This window comes from Dermochelys coriacea, chromosome 8 (assembly GCF_009764565.3).
Source record: "Dermochelys coriacea isolate rDerCor1 chromosome 8, rDerCor1.pri.v4, whole genome shotgun sequence".
Classification (NCBI taxonomy): Eukaryota; Metazoa; Chordata; order Testudines; family Dermochelyidae; genus Dermochelys; species Dermochelys coriacea.
In genome coordinates, this window is record NC_050075.1 from 81,816,470 (window position 1) to 81,839,224 (window position 22,755).

The 22,755-nt window shown below is 38.2% G+C and overlaps 1 protein-coding gene across 6 annotated transcripts in view; it reads right to left on the reverse strand.

Annotated features, from left to right (window-relative positions):
- Positions 1-22,755, reverse strand: part of ADGRL2 (adhesion G protein-coupled receptor L2) — a 480,081-nt gene that overhangs the window by 452,166 nt on the left and 5,160 nt on the right. For 2 of the 6 annotated variants that reach the window (XM_038412994.2, XM_043490414.1), the window contains exon 2: positions 20,425-20,497. The exons of the other annotated variants lie outside the window; for them this stretch is intronic. The gene's annotated coding sequence lies outside the window, so the exon portion shown is untranslated. The remainder of the gene's footprint in view (positions 1-20,424; positions 20,498-22,755) is intronic. 6 annotated transcript variants of the gene reach the window in all.

Consider the following 22,755-nt stretch of genomic DNA (forward strand, 5'->3'; position numbering starts at 1 on the left):
TTTGGTTGCATACACTGCTGGTTTCCCACCATCAGCTTGGACTAACATCTCCCATTGCCAGTTGGGTCCTCCAACATATGGAAAGCCTGAAATGATAGAAAACCCTTTTGTAGTATGGCCACTGACCCTCTCCTTCCTGCAAACCCAAGGTGTTTGAAATTTTTAGGAGAAAAAAGCAGTTTTGATTGTATAAATTTACCATTATATCAGCACTTCTTTTGCTGCAATTAACTCAGGTGTGTCCAGGGAGCTTCTGTGGTCTGAAACATCCCTCTCACAATATACTGAAAGTTCACTTTGGAAAAGTAACATTTTATGTCCTTGAAATGCCACCAGGATTTTTCGGTGCTTCTCCACTGAGCTATTTGAGACAATAACCCTGTGTCTTGTCCTATTCCAGGCCCCTCGACATCTAAATCTGCAGTATCTCCACAGCTTTCCCACAGCAGCAGAAGCCTAGCTCAATGTATTTTTATGGACCATTCCAAGAGGAAGTGTTTCCGTAATGAATTTATTGTTGAAGTGCTGGACAGGGTCAAGGCAAGCAGTGGGGGGATTTATGACAAGAAGAAAGGCTCAGGCTGGCTGCACAGCTTGGGACAGGGTTGCAGAGCAGGAGCAGGCACTTGCTTCACAATTCTGCAATATGAATAGTGGCTACAGGAGGATGACAATGATCAAATGGTGCCTGATTGCCTCAGAAACCTCTGCCACTACTTTACTCATAGTCAACTTTCCAACACCAAAGAAGTTGGCAATGGCTCTGCAGCAGTCTGGATAGCCACTGTCCAGACCTTTATAGCAACCTGCTTAGAAGGACTGGCATGGCCAACCTCAGGTGGGTGTCTTTATGCTGGAGAGTCAGGGCAAACTGCTTATAAAGCTCCAGAAATGAAGCTTTCTTCATGTGAAAATTCCAGACCCACTGCTGGTCATCCCAGGACTGCAAAACGATGTGATCCCACCAGTGTGTGCTTGTGGCCCTACTCCAGAAGCGCTGGTCTATATAGGTGACATCAGTGGCTATACCTATCATGAGCAGCATCAGTACATCTGAGTCTGCCGTGTCTGTGTCATCCTCCTGCTCTGTCATAAACTCTGTCAGGTGCCTTTGGTAGGTCAGAAAATGCTGCCAAATTGTCCACCAGCATCTCACGGAAGCTCTGCCCATTTCCTGATATAGGAGTGAAAGGGCAAGCAAGAGAAATTCTTCAAATGGTGCCTCCTCCATATCATTGTATGGCAGTGCACATACCAAAATGACTGCGCAGCAAGATATTTTGGGGCTGTTGAAATTTCTTGTAATGTGCAAGGTGGACAGTCAAGTTTTCCCACTCTACACCATGGCCAAAAGCCTAGAGTGGCTACAGTTCAGGAGGGTGCTAGGGAGTTTAGGATATGGTTGGTTTAACTAGAGTCTGTGTGCTGCAGTGTGGATGCCAGAGTCCTGGGTTAGAGCCTGGGCTAGAAAATTCTTAAGCTAGGGTTGACAATCACTGTAGACACTCAAGCGCTGTGATCTCTAACCCAGGGTCTGCTGACTTGAGTCCTGCTAACCCCCGGCTTACATGGCAGCATACACACCCTTAGTCACTTTCTGAATCAGTTTCCCAGCTATAAAGTGAGGATAATTGTTCTTCCTTTCTCTCACCCTTTCTGGTGGGATTTTCAAAAGTGCTCGGTGTCGGTATAATTCTGCTCCCATTGGAACCAATGGTAAAAACGCCATTGATTTAATGGGAGCAGAATTAGACTAGTGTTGTTAAATACCACGAGGGGAGTAGCTACCAGCACTGGGAGCACAGCTACCAGCACTGGTGTACTCTCTACACTGTCACGTTACAGCACTGAGACTTGCATTGCTCAGGGGTGTGTTTTTTCACACCCCTGAGCTAGAAAGTTTCAGCACTGTAAAGTGGCAGTATAGACAAGGCCTAAGTATTGCTCTCCTCCAGGCACCAGGAAAACAAAGATGCTGTGCCATCTGGGTTTGATGGAAGAGAGGCATAGAACTGTGTGTGTGCCATGTGCATCTTGATAGAACTACAGCCCAAATTATTTTATTATTTTCCTCAGCATGACATACAGGAGGGGCAATCAAAATCAGCCTGGCAGAACATGCATGAGAACTGTCTCTGGACAGATAAGCAATTAATCAAAATCATATTCTCTGATCTTTTGGGGCCAAATCCTGTTCCCATTGAAATCAAAAGAAGTTTTGCTATTGAGTTCAATGGGAACAGGCTTTGACATTTGGAGAGGAAAGAACAAAACCACTCAAGCAATGACTATGTCATTATATCACAGATATCAAAGCTGCTGACTCATGTGAGAAAGTCAGCAGACATCTGATCTTTCTCCATTGCAAGGGAGAAATCAGCAATCAATGAGGCTAGAACAGTCTTTGTACCATATGCAACTCATAAGTTCATCTGCAAAGGATCAAGGAAATAAGAAGGCTCCAGATTACCTTAAAGTCCTCAGTCCCTTGGTTAGAATGTTTCCATCAGTATATGTTCATAGTCCAGAGGCTGGAGCAGGAATCAAAACCATTGTTTAAACACCTTCCTTCCCCCCCACCCCGCCCTTCTTAAGGACTCCTGACCAACTTAACAGCACAATATGTATGCAAACAAACTTAAACAAAGTCTTTGTTTAAATTTGTTAGCATACGTATTGTGCTATTAACCCCATATAAAGAATGAATGCCCTCCCTAGCAGCATTCTGCTCCTTTAAGGAGCAGAGTGCAGCTCCACCCCACCCCCCCATCCAGAGGGAAGGATAGCTTCCCCAAGTCTTTCCGGTACTCTGGTACTGCGTACTGGAGCGTACCACCCTACTTGTACTCCTGATTGTATCTGGGATCCATTAAGCCTAATCCAGCATGGATTTCCTTGGCTGTTCATTGTTTCAGATAGAACCCATGCATGCTCTCAATACAATATTTGCTATGTTAACTCTGATACTCTCTTACCTGGGCAGTCACCACTATTTTTTTCCTGACTAGTAGTACAGAACATAAGAACACCTGATTTCATGAAGAAAATTAATGGGTTTCTTTGCTCACTTGGGAATATTACTTCTGTTGTGTGGGGAAAGGTCATACAACTATATACTAACTCCTAAAATCAGTGAATGCATAATGGCTTCTGCTATTCTGAACAAGAATCATTAAACAAATTCATAAATCAATGAAGCACACTGATGCATTACTTTAATTATCATTTCTGCTCAGATGGTTGGTTTACATAATGTAATTGTTTACTGTGTATGAGTATTATACAAGAAAGGCTTGGCTGGACCTTCATTTTAAAATCTATTTTATTTTTTTAACATTTTTATGACAGTAACAAGCAATAATTTCTGCACTAAAGAGATTAATTTTAAAGGATCACCAATTGCTTCCTTTTGGCATTCATAATGGTGTAATATTAAACATTAGTTTTGGTAAATTATTCTATTTTTTATGACCAAATACTACTCTCAGATTTGCCTATGGCAAACATCTAATAGGAGTTGCACAGATGAGGACAGAATTTTGGTGTCTGGCATTGACTTTAAGAACAGAATTATTAGGCTCTTAGATTTGACCAAAAGGAATGAAACAACATCAATAGCATGAAAGGCATAATTTTTGTTTTCTAAAATGATAGGCACGTGTTAATCTTTTCCTGGGATGGATGACAGTCCAGAAATACATGGCATTACCGTTCCCAAGGGTGTAGAACTCATGATTCAGGCCCCCCAAAATCATGAGAGTGGCTTAAAAATTATGTGACTTAAAACAGGCTCTTTTGATTTGCCTCTGGGTTTTGAGATTTTAGGGTTCATATTTTCAAGTTCTGTTCTGCAACCATGAGGACTAGACACATATCTTTAAAAAAAAAAAAAAAGGAAAGCTGATAGTTTCACATAATCGCATGACTCCAGGCATTGGGGTTTTAAGAAAAACAGAAAATATTGTAAGTCCCTCTCAGACAAAAAGCATTGTTTCTGTGACTCATGTAGTCCAGGTCTCTGCAGCCCCCTTCAGGGCTGAGCTACATAGCATTAGAACATGGACGAAAGCATTTGTACCCAAGGCTGAAGCTCAGATGAAATTCACCCCTGTGCACCAGGCCTAAGCATCACTTAAGTCCTCAAAATAGGGTCGAAGTGGCACTTAAGTGGTGTATAGGCTATACAGGACTCTGCTTGAAGGTGAAATGGGCAGCATACACGTCTTAAAGCAAGATATGTTATCTTAGTTTCCCATTAATGTTAATGACAGTTACATATATAGGTTAGATCAGGTCACCTGGAGTGCATACTTCCCAGGGTGCTACACAATTCAACATATGATCTGAAATAGTAAGCAGGTGTTAGGACCTTCATGTAAGCTTTACTTATTTACAACTGTTATTAAAATGATTCAGAGTCAGGAGCAAGGATAAGAAAAATATATTAAAACTCGTTGCTTCATAAATGAAAAAAAATCTGATTAAATTGCCGTGCAAGATGACCAGAACAATAAAACATCATGTACTAAATTTACCTCTGCTTTGACTCCACTGAAGTCAGTGAAGCTACACCATAGATGAATTTTGGCTCTTGGTATTAAAATTCTAAAGATCCTGATATATCAAGAATAAACAGTAAAGTATTTAAACAATGAAATGCTAAAAACATAAAAGGGGTTTTAGAAGTAAGTCCATGGAAAACGATTAGCTATTTTAGAAAAAAAGAAAATTGCTGTTGCTGATATCATTAGCACACTGATAGTGTCACTATAATAACCTGTTGTTTGGGACTCCTTTTCCCTTGCAAGGAAGTGACACTGCACATTTCATCCAATTTGTCTCTGCACTTTTCACAGACATTCCAGGAACTCATTAAGAAAAGAAACGATAGTCAATCTATTTTTGCTAATATACTTCCCTCAGGATCTTAAAAAAAATTCTACTTGGCCCTTATAAGTAACACGCTTTTCTCCTAACAATAGAAGTTGATCTTCCTATAATATATTGAGTTATATCGTTGTATAGGATTGAAATCTCAGAGTAATTTATCTTCAGGTACAGCCCCAAGCAGGAGGTGGTGCCTCTCTAATATTAGCTGCTGAAAGCTTTGTGATTCCCAGACATACTGCAAATCATAATTCCTTCCCTCTTCATACTGGCTCAGAGGATAGTAATTTGTTGCTGGCCCTTATCAGCAACAAACTGCAACACCCCCCAGTGCCCAAACAGCTGCACTGGCAAGTACATTCTCTGCCCTTCTCCACCCTCTTGCTCCAGGGGGTAGAAAGTGAGAGGTCAACATCATCTGATTCCTATAAGCCCTGACTCAAGGTCCAGGGAGCTTATGCAGTGGAATAATTTTTTATTCCCCTTAGTCCTTTACATGGGCATGTAATTCAAATCACAGTGTAGTGCTAAGGTAGTCTACATTACCTCATTTCAAAAATAATGTAACATCCTTTTCCCCCCCTGTATATTTTAAGATGGCATTTACAAAGGAGCCTTCTTGCCAGACCTCAGATCAGTTGATCAGCTCAGAGCTAGGATTGACACAAAATAACATATTACTAGAGAATGTGTTTATTGGTACTGCTGGAAAAGAAAGAGCTTTTTGGAGGGATTTCTTTATATCTGATTCAAAATTATCTTTGCTCTTCAACAACTTTGTTTAAAGGCTTGTCTACACTTAAATCATTACAGCAGCACAGCTAGAAAGGATTCTGCCATCAATTAGGCAATCCACCTCACCAAGAGGTATTAGTTTGGTTAACAGAAGAATTCTTCCATCAACCTAGCACTGTCTACATGGGGACTTAGGTTGGCTTAACTGAGGTGCTCAGGGGTGTGGATTTTTCACATCCCGGAATGACATATTTAAACCAACCTAATTTTCTAAAGTAGACCGGGCCTAACAGATGTACCTAGATGCACCTGCTGGTCTGTATTTATCTGGCACCAAACCAGTTCACTTTTGTTCCTTCCAGTGAGAAATTGTTCTGTATATCTCTCAGCAAGGGCACAAATCTCTGTTCCGTTGCATGTGAGGATAATCTAAGTGAGGGAGGTTTAAAAAGAAAATACAAGTAAGATTTTCAAATTCCTCAGTGAAACACAAAGCAAAATCCTTTTTCATGAGAGGGAAATGTAGTAAATGAGTAGTATGGGAGTGTCACTCCAGAGAAGAAAACATTGGCAGTTCTGACATTTTCAAGTGATTTTTGTTATAATAAATCATTTACTACCAAAAGTCAACAGAATTCATACGGCACCTTTGCAAATAAGAGAACACATAGGAATTGAAAGGGCTCTGAATGGGAAGTTTTCTGTGTCTAAAATTAACACTGGCACCCACATTTTTAATATGTGTTTGAGGGTTTTTTAAAAATATTTTGGGTTTTTTGTTTGTTTGTTTTTAAACACTCTTCATCAGCAAAAATTACTCCCTTAAATTTTCCAAGATTTTGAATAGCTGTTCCTATATTATTGTAACTTTTATTATTATTGTTTGCTGAGCAACATGATTGTTCTTGATGCTGTACAATATATAGAAGAAGACAAGGTGTCTACACCCAGGGAATTCCATTCTTAGACAATACAGTGTCAGGCACAGAACACACTGGTTCACCATATCAATATACAGTCTCCCTCTTCTGCTTGGCCTAAACAACACACCAGGCTGAGGCTCTCTTTCACCTGGAAAATGTCCTCGGCTTCTTTCCTCAATGACCATTAGAGGGCTACCATCCTTAACTTGCCAAAGTCACTTGGTAAGCCACCTGGCCCAACTTCCCTCTTAAATTCACCCAGCTGGCTCTCATCAGCAAAGTGGCTCTTTGGAGGGCCAGTTGCCTTTTCTCCAGAATCCCGATCTTTCCTGCACAGCTTCACCTACCTTTAAGAACATTGAGAGCTCAAGTTCCCACACTTAAGTGGAGTTCGTTCCTCTGCTTCAAGTTCTCTGGTATGCCCTGAGGCTTGATGTGTTCCACAGTGTGTAGCACCAATCGAGATGCATGCACTTTACAGTGAAGTCATGCAGAGCTCAGGAGAAAAGCAGCTGGAGTGTGCAACAAAGTGAGAGGGACCTGGAGGAAGTAGATAAATAACAAGCACATGTATGGTACTCTTTAAAATAATTAATAATAATCCTGGGAGAGGATAAACAGAGTATGGCTGACCCTTGTGTAGGTGCTGTACAGTGTGAAGACAAAAGGATTCTTCATCCCTTGCATCCATTGGAAGGGGTGGGGAGGAGGAAGGGAAGCAGTCACAATTGCAGTTCCTGTACTACACCTGCAGGGTGCATACCTGTGTAAGAACCAATGAGCTACACCTAGGGTGGCATTCCTCCACACTGGCTCCAGCACAGGCCTGTGCTTTAATGGCACAGTGTGACCCCTCCCACGGCAGGCAGTTAGATAATGGGGTTGCAAGTAGACGGCAATCAGTCAAGTGCCCTATTGGAGGAGAATCTCCTTCACCAAAGCCATCCTGTACTTTAAAAAAAAAAAAGGGAGGGGGTGGGTGATTCATCTCAGTTTACAGAAACAGTTGAGGTTCCTACCCTTGCCTGATTTAGGCATAGTTTATTAGAGAATTAGTTTCCTCAGACACTGTCATAAATATAAAGGAAAGGGTAAATACCTTTAAAATCCCTCCTGGCCAGAGGAAAAATCCTTTCACCTGTAAAGAGTTAAGAAGCTAGGATAACCTCGCTGGCACCTGACCAAAATGACCAATGAGGAGACAAGATACTTTCAAAAGCTGAGGGGAGGGAGAAACGAAGTCTCTCTCTCTCTCTCTGTGATGCCTTTACCGGGGACAGAACAGGAATGGAGTCTTAGAATTTAGTAAGTAATCTAGCTAGATATGCGTTAGATTATGATTTCTTTAAATGGCTGAGAAAATAAGCTGTGCTGAATGGAATGGATATTCCTGTTTGTGTGTCTTTTTGTAACTTAAGGTTTTGCCTAGAGTGATTCTCTATGTTTTGAATCTAATTACCCTGTAAGGTATTTACCATCCTGATTTTACAGAGGTGATTCTTTTACTTTTTCTTCTATTAAAATTCTTCTTTTAAGAACATGATTGCTTTTTCATTGTTCTTAAGATCCAAGGGTTTGGGTCTGTGTTCACCTATGCAAATTGGTGAGGATTTTTATCAAGCCTTCCCCAGGAAAGGGGGTATAAAGGTAAGGGAGGATTTTGAGGGGAAAGACGTTTCCAAAAGGGCTCTTTCCTAATAATAATAATATCGGTTAGACGTTTGGTGGTGGCAGCGAAAGTCCAAGGGCAAAGGGTAAAATAGTTTGTACCTTGGGGAAATTTTAACCTAAGCTGGTAAAAGTAAGCTTAGGAGATTTTCATGCAGGTCTCCACATCTGTACCCTAGCGTTCAGAGTGGGGAAGGAACCTTGATAGACACATATAAGGAAACTACTTACAGGGCACGATGGTGAAGGGAACTGGCCTTCAGGAAAAGAAAAATCAACTTTGGAGTGGTATAATGAGTCCCTTTAAACAGAAATAAACTTTTGACATTTACATCTCCCCGTCTCCTGTATGAAGCAGGAGCCATGTTTTGCAAATCTAGAAATGGCAGAAAGAATCCTTCTTTTAAAAATAATCTTCCTGGTTTATTAAGCACCAGCCTCCATCCCTGAAGGCTCGTCACAGAGAAAACTGGGTGCTCCCTATCAGGAATAACTCTATGCATGGTTGTTTCACAGATCAGCTCTGGTGTCACTTCAGAAAAAAGCCACCTGCTGCTTCCCTCAGCCAGAGGTGCTTCAATTGATATTTGAAAAAAATATATAAAATAAAATAAAGAAAGAGAAAATGAGGCAGATGAGGGACTGGGGACAGAAAACACATAGTGGATAGAAATTTGCATTAATTTATCTGAAGCCAAGTTTAACAGGTAACATAAGTACTGAAGGGATTGTTTCATTAATTCATATTCTAAACTGATACCCAGCAATCTCTGCAAGACGGCAAATATCCTAAGAAAGAGAACATTATTGGAAAAGTGGTAGAACAGCCAAAACTATCATCATTACCTTATTAGGGAGATAACATTTCTGATCCACTCCTGAATAATAAGGTTATTTCTCCAAATGCTATTTTATGTCTCTTGTTCCACTCTTACAAGTTGTATCCATAATTAAGATACAGTAACTGGGGGCAGTTTTACTTAGGGGGAAAAAAGCACAAAAGGGACTTTTCTCCTCCATCACACTTACCCATATTCAATAACTTTTCATTTCCCATTGTCTCATCATTTTGCAAATGATGGATGAATAAGTCTGGAATTAAATTAAAAACTAAATAAAAATTTAAAAATGTGATCCTGGCTAAGCGTGAGCAGACCTATAAATACAAAAGGCCAGTGCATAGTTTTCCAAAGTGGACCTCCAAATCCCTCATTTGGATGTTGAAATTGTCACTCAAATGGCTGCTTTATTTGCCTGAGTGCTGACTTAATAGACTGAATACAGGATGTGGCAGTACTGTTAAAGCACCCTTGTTTGAAAATTGAGTGCTGACTCTGAATGATTTGTGATTATATTTATTCTGCTGTTCAGTTGAAACTAGCATCCTATCTATCCATCATGGCAACTCTCATAACAAATCCAGTGGTTCTGTATATGATCAGCTTCTGAGAAACAACACATGCTCACCGTTATATACTGTGTCTATGCTCTTTTACTTTGTTTTACAGGAAAAAATACATTATAGACTATTGTTCTTAATTTAATGTTAACTAGAGAGATAAAGTGGGTGAGGTAATATCTGTTAATAGATCAACTTCAGAACTTCAGTTGGTGGAAGAGACAAGCTTTTGAGCTGCACAGAGCTCTTCTTCAGGTTTGTTAACTAGTTAATGGTAACTGTTTTTTTGTAAATAAAATGCACATCTCTAAGAAAGGAGAGCAGTGGCTAAGGATTTGAGAGTGTCAATTTGAGAGGGGAAAGACCACAGGTCAGAGATACTCCATGAGTTTAGAAGCACTGGCCTTAGGACTTTAAAAGGGACTGGAAGATATGGGAGCAGGCTCGTGGTCGCACCCTTTCTACATGTCAGCATAGCTGGGACACAGAGAAGGAGAATAAAATATACTAGCTTTGTCCTGGCAAGCTCTGGCATAATTCCAACAATAGTCTTGTTTAGGTGGCTAAAAAAGGTGTGCTTTTTAGCTCAGGGTAACTTGCATGTGAGCTCTCCTGAGAAAAATACATGTCACTTTAATTTTACCACTAAATAAATTAGATGAGGTCAACCCTGGGAAGGGTATAATGTCTTCACTGTTTTACCTCAGGATAGCTCATATATATTAGCTACATTGAATAAAAAATATTGCACCTTTTTTGGCCATGAAGACAAGGCCAATATTTTCAACCTGTGCCACATCTGATACTCCCGTCAAGGAGAGACAGTCATTCTGAACAGTATGATGAATTTGTGATCTGGATAATAAATATTTAGGAGAGGCTATTATGGCTACAATAATGAAAGACTACCTCAAGTGTATCAATTTTTTAAAAAAAAAATCTCCTTGCATGTTTACTTACTGTATGCAGAGAAGAAAAGGAGTACTTGCGGCACCTTAGAGACTAACAAATTTATTTGAGCATAAGCTTTAGTGAGCTACAGCTCACTTCATCGGATGCAGAGAATTGATCGCTTCTGATTCTTCATGTGCACGTTTGTGCGAGTAATTGTGCCTAGAAAAGTGAGCACATACTTGTTTATATGGACAACACTGGCATATGGGTAGACAAATTAGCATTTGGATGTCTAATTTGTGTGTGCAAAATCAGAGCCTTTAGTTGAAAATGTACTATTCTTACATGAGGTGTTATTAGTTTTCAAATTGATAGTACTCATTAAATACAAACTGTTTTAACTTTTTATAGTTAGCAAATGTCAATAAATCTATGGCATTTAAAAGGGCACTGCTCACATGGCAGCTATTTGAATTCTATACTTTGTCAAATATATGTACCTCTTAATTCAATATTCCTTAAAGGCAATACTCATTGTGGTTTACAGCATGACATCTGACCTTTTGTTAATGTCAAACATCATTTTATTTTAGCAAAGGAAATGATTATATTTCTATAAATCTAATCATTATTGCTGGAAAATATATATATTAGAAAAAAATAGGAAACACTGATCAACTAATCAGTTGCTTATCTTGTCAGTGATTTCATATGTTATTGTTGACATTTATTTCTGTGGTTAATAGGTATGAAATGGAAGGGGAGAGGAAGACAACATAAAAGTCAAAGTTCTACTCTTATCTGAGAATGGCTAAGAAATCTGTTGTGTTGATTGGAAAGAAGAATGTAGCACTAAGTTGTTTTTTCCACCCAAGCAGGATAAAATCATTGATTATACAATATGTGATTTGGAACTTCACTTGAATGTACCAAGGTTGAGTACAATTTACTAGGCTGCTATTTTCTTGTGGTCTCTCTAGTTCTCCCTACTGCAGTTACAGAATTTAGTTCCTAGACATGGTAATTTTTTCCTCTAGTGAACTGAAACTTTTGCTGTGGGATGACACAGATCGATTGGACTTATATATGTTAATAGATAGCATACATGACCACACTGATCATGTATGCTAATCTATTAACAGATGCAGGTCTTATTTTGTTGAATTGTTATTTTTTATGATTCATGTGGACAGTTGAGACTATTATATTGTTAGACAGGTTTTGTGCATTCAGCAAATGCTATGAGGGAATACTTTTTTATTTTTTCTACTTTTCTCCATACATGTACATTTAGAGAGGGATATGTTTTCTACTGAACAGCTGGATTGTGTTTAACTGTCTTACATTGCACAATGTGTTGTCTTTTCTGTGAGAGACACTATGGCAGAATTTTATAGCATGCCTAAGATTAAGTGAAAAGAAAGCTACACATCTGCTTTTTGGTTCTAACATGCCTATTAGACTGGTTCATGTGCCACAAATTTAGTATTTCTATTTATTATTTAGATAGCATGATAAGTATGCATAGCACTACAGAGACAATTTGAAAAGAGACTCTTTCATTGGGACTTTTACATGTAAGACCCCATGACAGGCTTGCTTCCACAGTGCATCCTTGTGGCCACATGACCTACTACTCGCTAGTCAGTCGAGTCTTTGACAGTCTTTCGCCAGTTATCCTGGGGTCCAATGCAGTGGTGCTTTAGTCCTCTGACTAAGACATGCTTGAGTCTCACCCCATCTAGGGTATTAAAGTCCAAAACTAAGAGAAACCAAAAACTCAAAATAGAGTCATTCAATAAGTTTTCAGCAGGACCCTTCCTTTCCACTCAGGGCCTCTTTTCAAACAACTATTCCTTTGGTTGGTCTCCCCCACCAGGAGGTTCATCTATCTACCAGCTGAGCTAGGCCTTCTCCTTTTAATTGCCCACTCTACACCTGATATCTAATGCACGTGATGAGGCAGGGTAGGGCTAATTGGACCCACAGGAACTCATGCTCCTTTCTAGTGAGGGGCCTGTGCACCAAATCACAGACTGATGTAACAAAATACTTAAGCATGAATTTGACTTTGAGCATGTGAGTAGTTCCATTGAATTCATGGCTAAAATTAAGCATGTGCTTTAGTGCTTTGCTGGGTGGGGCCTAAAGTCTCAACTGTGAAAACTCTCAGGACCAACTGTAATGATTACTGCCATGAGTAGTCAATTCCACAGCACTTGGTAATGTTTGCAGGACCAGACACAAAACTCCACAGATCACAGCAAGGAACCACAAACAGCTGGGGAGATCATGTAAGGTTATGACTAGAGTTGGGTGAAATTTTTCAGCTGAAACTTTTTAAAGCTAAAAATGCAGATTCAGTGACACCAAAATAGTTAGTGAATTGATATTGATTTGCTGAATTATTTTGGTAAAAAACACAACCAAACCTAAAAAAAATCCTAAAAAATTAAAATGAAAATTTTCAAAATGAAATGTTTTGATTTTTAGATTTGAAATGGTTTTTTGTTTTGAAATGTCTGTAATTTTAAAATATAAAATATTTAAATATTAAAATATAAATTATTACAATATAAAATATTAATAAATGCTCAAAATTGAGACAAAGCATTTTGTTTTGGGTCAAACAAAACTTTTCATTTAACTTGAAATGAATAATTTTAACTTTTTGATCTTGCCCAAATTTTTTCAAAATTAATTTTTGGATTGACCCAAAACGATTGTTTTCTGGTTTTACAGAATTTTTCAGAAAAATCTGTTATTCGTGCAGCTGTGACAGTAAGCTATAGAGATGTGCTTTGTTATGTACACATCTTGTCTGGTTTTCTTTTCAATTGTAAGTGAATGTCTTATAATTTGAGAGGAAAAAAGTATGGAAAGAGATCAGAAGAAAATAGTGCTGGAAGACTAACTAGGTTGACTAACTGGAAACGGTGCTGTTCCTACTGCTTTGTTTCAGAAATATAACCTGTTGGTGACAGCAATCATGACTTGACAGAGGATCAATCACAAGAGTTACAAGTGCTTTGCCCTTTTTGCAGTATGTGACAGTTTTCAAAAATATCATCCAAGATAATCCTTTGTGGAACAATCTTTTGGATGATCTCTACTGACCCTAGTTTTCCTACACAAACACAAATGTGCTTCAAATAATATTTGCCCCAGTTAGTATAATAATCTTGGTAACAACAAGATGCAGCCTAACTAAAGAGGTTTTCTGTGCTCAGCAGCCAGAAGAGACACCTTGAACTAACTAAACAGAACAAAACATATTTAAAGCTACCTGTAGCCTCACACCTGCTATTGCCAGCACATAGTGCCTGATTCACTACTGTGTTAGTCCAGTTTATATAAATGTAATTCTACTGGGACCAGATTTACTGACTATGAAGGACATGATTCACTGGAGCATTACTCCGGCTGTATGCCAGTACAGGTCCAATGGAATAACCAATGGAGTTCAGTTTTATACCAGTGTAACTCCATTATTTACTCCCTTGCAGTTATACTGGCATAACATTGGATATCACAGTACTGATCTGCCAGTGTGCCTCCCACAGCTCTCCTAATGCCTCTTCTGCTATCTGCTTTACAGAATGGATAGGAGGCTAACCACACAGCTTAAATGGCACAGAATTTTGCATTGATCTGGCATTTGCACCTGGGTAACTTACAAAGGACAGAATTTAGCCCTTACTGTTACTTCATCCTGATTATGTTTTGCGGTTTTATTTAGAATCCACTTCTAACTCCATAACAGTTTTAAATGTGGTTAAGTGATATACCACACTAAAGTAACCAAACAATGATGGCTTAGCATATAGGCGGTATGACATTTGATTACAGCTAAGCTCCCGCAAATGCCGAGAGGAGTTCCTGGGAAGATATTTGATATTGACTTTAAAAATGGTCCATATGACTAAAATTTAATACATCTTGTTAACATTTATTTTAAGAATATTGATTTTAAAGTAGAAATCACCTACAAAGAGAGACCAACGATAAAGGCCAATGTGTAAATTGCTTTAAAACTGTAGTTACTGTAATTATATGGAGCATTTTATAAGCAACTAGGGACTGCTTTGGATAGGTGACTGAAATTTAATCAGTATCTGGCAGATTGCCTTTCTGTTGCACCTCACATTTCCAAAGTACTATTCTAGGGCAAACCTGCTAGCATTGAGAACTTTTATTATCACATTTGATCTCTCTGAACATTTCCCAAAAGAATGGCTTTCACAGTTCTCATGGAAGATTTGGGAGCTGGGTCATTTTTCTCAATAGCATGTGTCTCCCTTTTCAGTTTGGGGCAAACTTCATTAATCTATGTGGGCTGGGTTTTATAATCACATGGAGCATTGTGTATGAAATGCATAAAAGATTGGTTTGTTAATGCTGCCACCTGAGACTACAAGATAAAGAAAGCTTGCACATTCCTTTGTACTCCAAGGACCTATACGTTTGTGTTAAATCTCTTAGAAAAGTCAACTTATTTCTTCTTTATTTGTTTATTAAATGGCAAAAAATGGATAGTTTGGGCAAGGGAGCCTGAATGGTCTCTCTCCTTTAAAGCAAGGAGATAACAGAAAATAATTATAAAAGGTTAATTTTCACTTTTACCAATCTTGAGAGTTTGTGGTTTACAAATAAGAAATCAATAAAACAGATTTAAAACATGTTTGATTATTTTTGATGGTTCAAGATGTAAAGGTCTTAAAGTCTAAATAGAATTCTTAGAGCTTACCTTCATTAAAGCGGATTATAAGATATACAGTAGCTGTCTAGATTGATTATTATATTATCTGCTTTGCAGAAAAATAATATTCTTGTCTCAGTGCTTGTTGTGAAATCCTCATTATTTTGCTTAATATACTCTGTCCCCGGAGAAAATTAAAACATTTATTTCTTTTGTACTGTAGTTTGCTTAAACTTGGATTCTTGGAACATATCTGGATTGTGCTGTGACATCTGAATCCCACAGATCAATTTATAGTTGTTAAAGATCATGAAGAATGGTCCATTAAAACAGTTAGTATTTGACAAATAAAAACATCTGTGTTTAGTATAAAAATTGATCAAACAGACAGAGCACTTATTCCTGATGCCCAAATGAAAGTCTGCTTGAACAAACTTATTAGTCAGTGTCCTAGTCTTAACAGGCTGCCTTATTAAATAACTCTAGATGTATTAAAATCACAATATAATGTGATAGCACCATGAAATACCGGTTTCTAAATGACAGTTGTAAGGCCAACAATTACTAAAAACTGAAATATACAGAAAACATACTTTGATATTCAATAGGAAGTTTCTCTATCACAGATGAATCTAAGAGTCAGACTTGAATGAGTGTGTACACATATGTTGCATCTAGATATATAAAACAAGCAGAAAACCAGTATTGTTTATACTGTGCTGCATCACTGAAGCCAATGTGTAGAAATGTTAAGGTTTTGTTCCAATTTGGAACAAAGGATTTCAAGATTATGAAATATGGCTTCATACTGAAAATTCTCCGTGAAAGAAAATATATTTGTTTTAGATCTATGAGAACATTTTGTTTAGACAAAAATAGAAATGTTTTGTTTTGATGTTGACTTTTATTTTTTTATATTATATTATAATAGCTAATAAAAATACAAAAATTTCAAAAGTAAAAGTCATTTCAAACTAAAAAATCAAAATGTTTTGTTCCAAAAATGTCAAAACAGGACATTTTTGGAACTTTTTCCCCTCTGATTTTTCTTCAAAATTAAATATTTATGCAATCGACATATGCTTTTGCAAAGCGTTTCAATTACAATAGAACTACATTCTCTGATGGACAATTGTTCCATCAGAGGGTTTATATACATCTAAGATCTAGCTATTAATTCTATTGGGAGTAGGAACAGGGTTTTACAGACAAATAAAAGATAGGCCCCTGCTACCAGGATCCCACTATAAGTCAGCAATGGATCACAATTAATCAAAGAGAGGGGTATGGGAAGAACAAAAGGTGATAAGAGTAAAAGATTATAACAGATGGTTTTTATTACATATACATCTTACTAGTTCATTGTTGTCTCTTTGTCTGGGAGTATGCATTTGTGAGTTGTTTAAAAAGCTATAGATATTGTTGCTCTGGATTACTGTTTAAATTACTACAGGCTTTGTGTATGTGTATTTTATTTGCAAATTATGCACATGGCCCTTATTTTATATGTATTTTGCAGACAATACTAATGCTTGGACTGAAGGGTATACCCCAAATTAATGGAATTTATTTTCAAATATGAATAAATAATAATATTTTACCTTCTACTATGAATAATGATACTTAACATTTATACAGCATTTATTTTCCAACCCACTATACAAATATTAAACAATGAATCCTCACACTATCCCTCTGAGGTAGGTAAGTATTCTAAGTTTTACATATAAGAAAAATGAGAAAAGCACCTAGCACAGTCGGATCCTGGTTCACAACTAAGGCTCTTTGGTGCTATGCTAATACAAATAATAATATAAACAACAACAGGCAAAATTTTCAAATCTGGGTGCCTAAATTGGGCAACTACAGACATCAGTGATTTTCATAGATTTAGACTTCTGAGCACTCACAGCTCCTTTTGAAGTCAGTTGAAGTTGTGGGTACTCAGTAGCACATATTAAAATCAGGTGTCTGGGTGTTTAAGCATGGATTTAGGTGCACATCTTTAGATTTGAAAATTTTGGCTTTAGTAGGGTGACCAGATGTCCTGTTTTTAAAGGGACAGTCCTGTTTTTGGGGACTTTTTCTTATATAGGTGCCTATTACCTCCCACCCCATCCCGTTTTTTCATACTTGTTATCTGGTCACCCTAGGCTTAAGTGACTTTATGGAAGGAACATAACAAATCAGCGGCCCAGCCCGGAGTAGAACTTGGAGGTTCATGACTCCCATCACCTTCTGTTCTCAAAGATCCCAAACCAAATCCCAAGTCCACTATCTTTTACCCAGCCCCGATAAGGTCAAGTGGGCATCACAGTGATAGGTGACCATAGAGAGGTTATATGATGTGCTTCAGGGAGAAGAGGAAGACTCCATCCTCCAGATCATGGAATGTCTGCTGAATGAAGGTTCTCTAGTCAAACTGCTGATGTAGTCTGTACAGTTCTTTACATACCGCCTCGGCTATAGGGGAGGAGAAAAGAATCTGCAGACAGGCAGATCCTCCAATTCCACCCTCCTCTAGGCCGCCATGCCGTGCGCTCAGCTGCACAGGAAGTGCTTAGAAAGTTGGCTTGATAAAGGGGATGCACATCCTCTTCAAGACCTCCTAAAGTTCTATTCTGTTCTATTCAAGATCTTATATCACATTCATCATCACAGTATTTGAATGCAGCCTAAATAGAATAGAATAGTTCAGCCCTTCCTTTCCCCCGCACAGCAAAAATGCAATGGTTCCCTTCCTGTGGGATCTCCACAGCTGCAATCGAGAATTTTATCATATAAGAATACACAGCCAAATGTGGTTTTTTGGTTATGTTGTTGGAAGAGAGTGTGCAGGTAGCCTCACCGTCAGCTCACCAATACAGGAGATACCTGAAATTCAGAGGTAGTGCTCCTTGGAATGTTAACCAGAGAACCTGGGCAGTAGATCTGACGGAATTCCATGATTCTAAAAGAGTTAGCCAAGGCTCCCCTTCATGAGGTATGGGAGGAGGGAGAGCGGTGTTGAGGGATGATGCATCCTGCAACTTTCCATACTGCAAGAAGGACCATCTCTGGCCATGCTCCCACAGTTCCCACTGAGCCATTCTGCTGGTGTCTGCTCCACACAGAAAAAGTATCTCAGGCTACTTCCACTCAGGTCCTATAGCTTACTACTTCCAGCTCCAGTGCACTTCAGGGGCTTGCCACAGGCATTACTTTACTTCACTTGCAACTGAGATCCTGCCACTTATGGGATGCTAAGGCAACTACTGGTGCACCATACACTTCAGAACAAAGGGGAAGGGAAAAATCTGTTAAGTGACACTGAGCCAGACTCTATCACTACAAGAAATGCCAAAATATTTTAATATCTAGGTGTAAACTCATTACACTAGGTCACATCCAAAAGTCTGAGTACACTTTACAACCAAAATGAACTGAATAGAACACAATTGACCTTGGAAGAATAAAAGTCTTAATCAACCCTCAAGCTGAATAAAATGTCAGAAACTCCAAGAAACTCTAAGAAACTTTCACAGTGGGTCAATGCAAATTTCTGACTTCCCATTAACCAGGGAGAGAATAAGGTGTGTGAACAACAGACAACTGTCAGCATAAGTTGTGATCTTCCAGCTTTAATCATGAGCAACCCCCAGTATATTTACAGAGGAAAGCTTACCTACATGGTATTCGAAAACCAGAGGGTGTAAGTTTAGACTGCTAACAGGCACGTCTAATTTTCCTTCATACTTAGGTTTTACAGTCAACCATACCCACGAAGAAATAGACAAGTAGTAACCTGATAGTTATTCTCCACAGACGTGAAGAAAACTTAAAGAATTATACAATGTCTGAAATGTTTGACATGTATAACTGTTTTAATTGTAATGTTGTTTTTCAAATTGATTTTTTGCTGTGTTGTAAGTTGAAACAGTGGCAAAAGTTCACAATAAAGAAGCAAAGCTTACACTGGGGTGAGGAAAGAGGGCACTAAGTCTGTCCAATCCAATTAATTTGACACATTTCTAAAATAGGGAATGTGGTCTTATGAAATTACATAGAAGTATCTGTCCTTCCTAGGTTTAGTGTATGGTAAAATGGCGCTGTTTCCTAACACCAGTCTTCAATATTACAGCATCTCAGCACCTCAGAAACATTAAACATCAACTCCCCTGTGAGAAAGGGAGTATTATTATCTTTCCTTATTTTGCAGATCAAGACTCAGTCAGAGAAAGATTAAGAGGCTTGCCCAAGGTAACACTTGCCCAAACAAGTTTGTGACAGAACCAAAATTTGAACCAAGGATGCCTTAAACACAAGTCCATTTTTCTTCTTATTCCATCCTCACTTGCTAGTCTAAACATCCCCCTGATATCTGCACTTAACTAAATTACCCACTGAATTTTTCCTAATGTGCTCAAGCTAAAACCTATGTACAAAGAAAGGAAAGCAAATTTAAAATTATAACCTATTTTTGTAGCAAATTATATTCATGTCATTGATATCCATATTAATTCAAAATATATTTGGAGTCACTATACCTTATTTCTGTTTTTAACATAATAATTGTCATTCATGTCACATTTTAACCAAATTAAATTATAAAAATACTCCGTGCTGTAAGAACCAACAACACAAGTATCTCCTCTTATTACATGGAGACAAACAAGTAGTTTATTGGAAAAAATATGTGAATCTCATTTCTGATCCTAATGAAGCAAGTAGCCCATTATACTGAGGTTAATTTGTTGACTCATGATTTCTACTTATCCAATGATATACCGAATCATATGAACAAACCTCTACATCTAATCAGTTTTTTTATTGAATCCTGACCTTTAATACACCTTCTTCTTGATTATGAATGACAGTGACCTTTATCTAATTTAAAACAGACATACAGATGCAAAAATATGCAAAGTACACATGTAAATTCTGAATTAAGATGAAGATGTGCATAATCTTCTGGGGAGAAAGATAGAGATGTTTACATTAGGGCCAATTGAGGGTATGTGTGTATGGGGAGAGAATAAACAAAAAAACAAAACAAAACCGAACCCCAGAACAAGAATGGGTTTGGAGGAACAGCTGCAGAGAGCGTGAAGTCTGTTTAGATTTTCAGAGCTTCTATTTAGAATCCTGAAATGTCAATATAAATATCAATTTTTATTCTGCTTTTCAACATTTTTTGACATTCATGAAATGATCAAAATGCAGTAAAGTTAGACAAATACCTCTTGCAAGCTTTGGCAAATTATGCTTCCATATTCCATTGTTTTTTCACTTCAAATACATAAAATTCATTCCCTGCAACAGAAAAGCTGAGTCAAATTCACAACATTCTAAGTGCTGTCTATGTTCAGTTCATGCTGCCCTTTGTCTCAAAATGGAATGCCATGTGCATCATCAGGCGATATTCTTTTTCGTCCGTAACATATTTAGAAACTGCTGTCGCTACCGAAAAAAGAGTGTTTTTGGAAAAAAAAATTACTTATCTAACTTTCCCCCCCTTTCCTCGCACTTTCTTCTCCCCCCCCACCGGTTACTACAAATGGGCTGAATTGACATTACTAGAGATGAACCCCACCATGGGCACATTCTGAACTGCAGCATAAGCCCATAATCCACTCTCTCTTTTCACAAGTCATTCTTTCCTGTGACGAGCTCTGAAATGAAATTGTACATCAGCTGCTCTGCTCAAACATTGCAATCCATTTTTTTAAAGAATATACAGAAAATTTGCAAAACTAGGAGTAAAGAATGTCAAAGCACAAGTCTAGTGAACACATTCCTCTGACAGAATTCTACCAAACAGTACCTGGCATTAGCATGTACTTTCACGATTAACAAGAGGGGGTTGTCAGACTACTATTTCTGAAATAAACAGATTTATCTTGACAGATAATCAGTAGTTTGCACTGCCTAATACATGTTATCATCCATGACTGACATAATTACATTAAAAGCACACTTACTATAATCTTTCATTGGAAATTAAACAGGTTTTATGTAAGACATAAGATGGATCTTTTGGGGAGTGCACAGGGGCTGGGAAGGGAGAGAGCAATGTTGGGGAGAACTTATACACTAAACAACAAAGAGTAAATCCCAGGAAAATCAATGCCAGGTTTAGTCTATCAGAATCTATTAGCATAATTTCAAAAGAAATTAAAACCAAATGTGCAGAACTGTAAAATGTGTCCTATACATGCAACCAATATCTGGGTAATGCCTTTCACTTTCCCATTATACTATCTCAATGGCATCCTCTGTGTGTGTGTGCAGTATGTGTCTATCTGTGTCTAGTCCCCTGCCTTACCCACAACAGGAACTAGGCACCTAACAATGACATCACAAGTTTGTGATATATTTCTGATTTAGTCATTTATAGTCAAATTTTTAAAGATGGCCACAGATATTGGGAGCCCAACTTGAGTGAAGTACCATGGGCCTGATTTTCTGAGGTGTTAAGCACGTGTGACTAACATTGACTTTGACTGCAGTTGTGAGTACTCATAGCAGTTCTGTTAATCTGTTCTCAAAATGAGCTCCAAAATGAAAGGAGGCATCCCTGATCAGTGTCCAGGTTTGTAAACTTTGGTCTTAATTCCTAAGGGCCAATTCCTTAAATGTGTTTTTAGTCAAAAAAAGTAAGGATTGTAGGATTTGTCCCGAAGTACAAAGAATGTGTGTTTCTTACTGGTCCTATAATTCCTTGAGGCCTGCTTAGGCAATGAAACTAATGTGGCTATGCTATGCATGGCTGGGGACAAGACATTAGAAGCTTGTGCAGAGATATCAAGCCATCTGTGTGCTACAGTGTAGAGAGTTTTGGGACAGGATACGAAAAGGCAGGGAAAGGTCAGAAAGATGTAGGTTAATACCTGGTTGATCTAGGACTGACACAGCCAGGCTGTGCAAACCCCTTGGAGAAAAGGGCAGAAGCTACTGAGGCCCAGTGGTTGAAAAACTGGCTGCAGAGCAGTCCTGTAGCATGAGGGAAATGAGGAATGATTCCACTCGCACATCTGACATCTGTGGAACCTTCCTCACAAACAGCTTGTTTCCTCAACTAGCTTTTTCAGCAGGAACCAAGAATGGGCTCTGTGAGACCAAGAAAGTTTTAATAAAAATGATCTCATCTGCTATCCTTCTTCTAGGAATATCCTAAATCCTTTGAGGATGTTACCTTGCCTCCAAAGAAGAATATTGAGCAGAAAATTAAATAATTCCAGGAACATTAGGTCTAATTCTGAAATTTTTCTTTTTCTTTCTTTCTTTCTTTCTTTCTTTCTTTCTTTCTTTCTTTCTTTCTTTCTTTCTTTCTTTCTTTCTTTCTTTCTTTCTTATACTTTTTATTGTAGGTCACAGTGTCATAGTTAACATTATATTGTTATTATTGACTTCACTGACTCACAGAATACAGCACAGTGCAAAGGTCAGGGAACAGAAATTGCATGGGTTAGTTAGTGGTTGTATTCCCTTTAGTAAGCATTTACTCCTTTGGTTGTAGTCTTCTTAGCTAAAGCATACAACTTCTGAGCCACAGGCTCCTGTAGAATGGT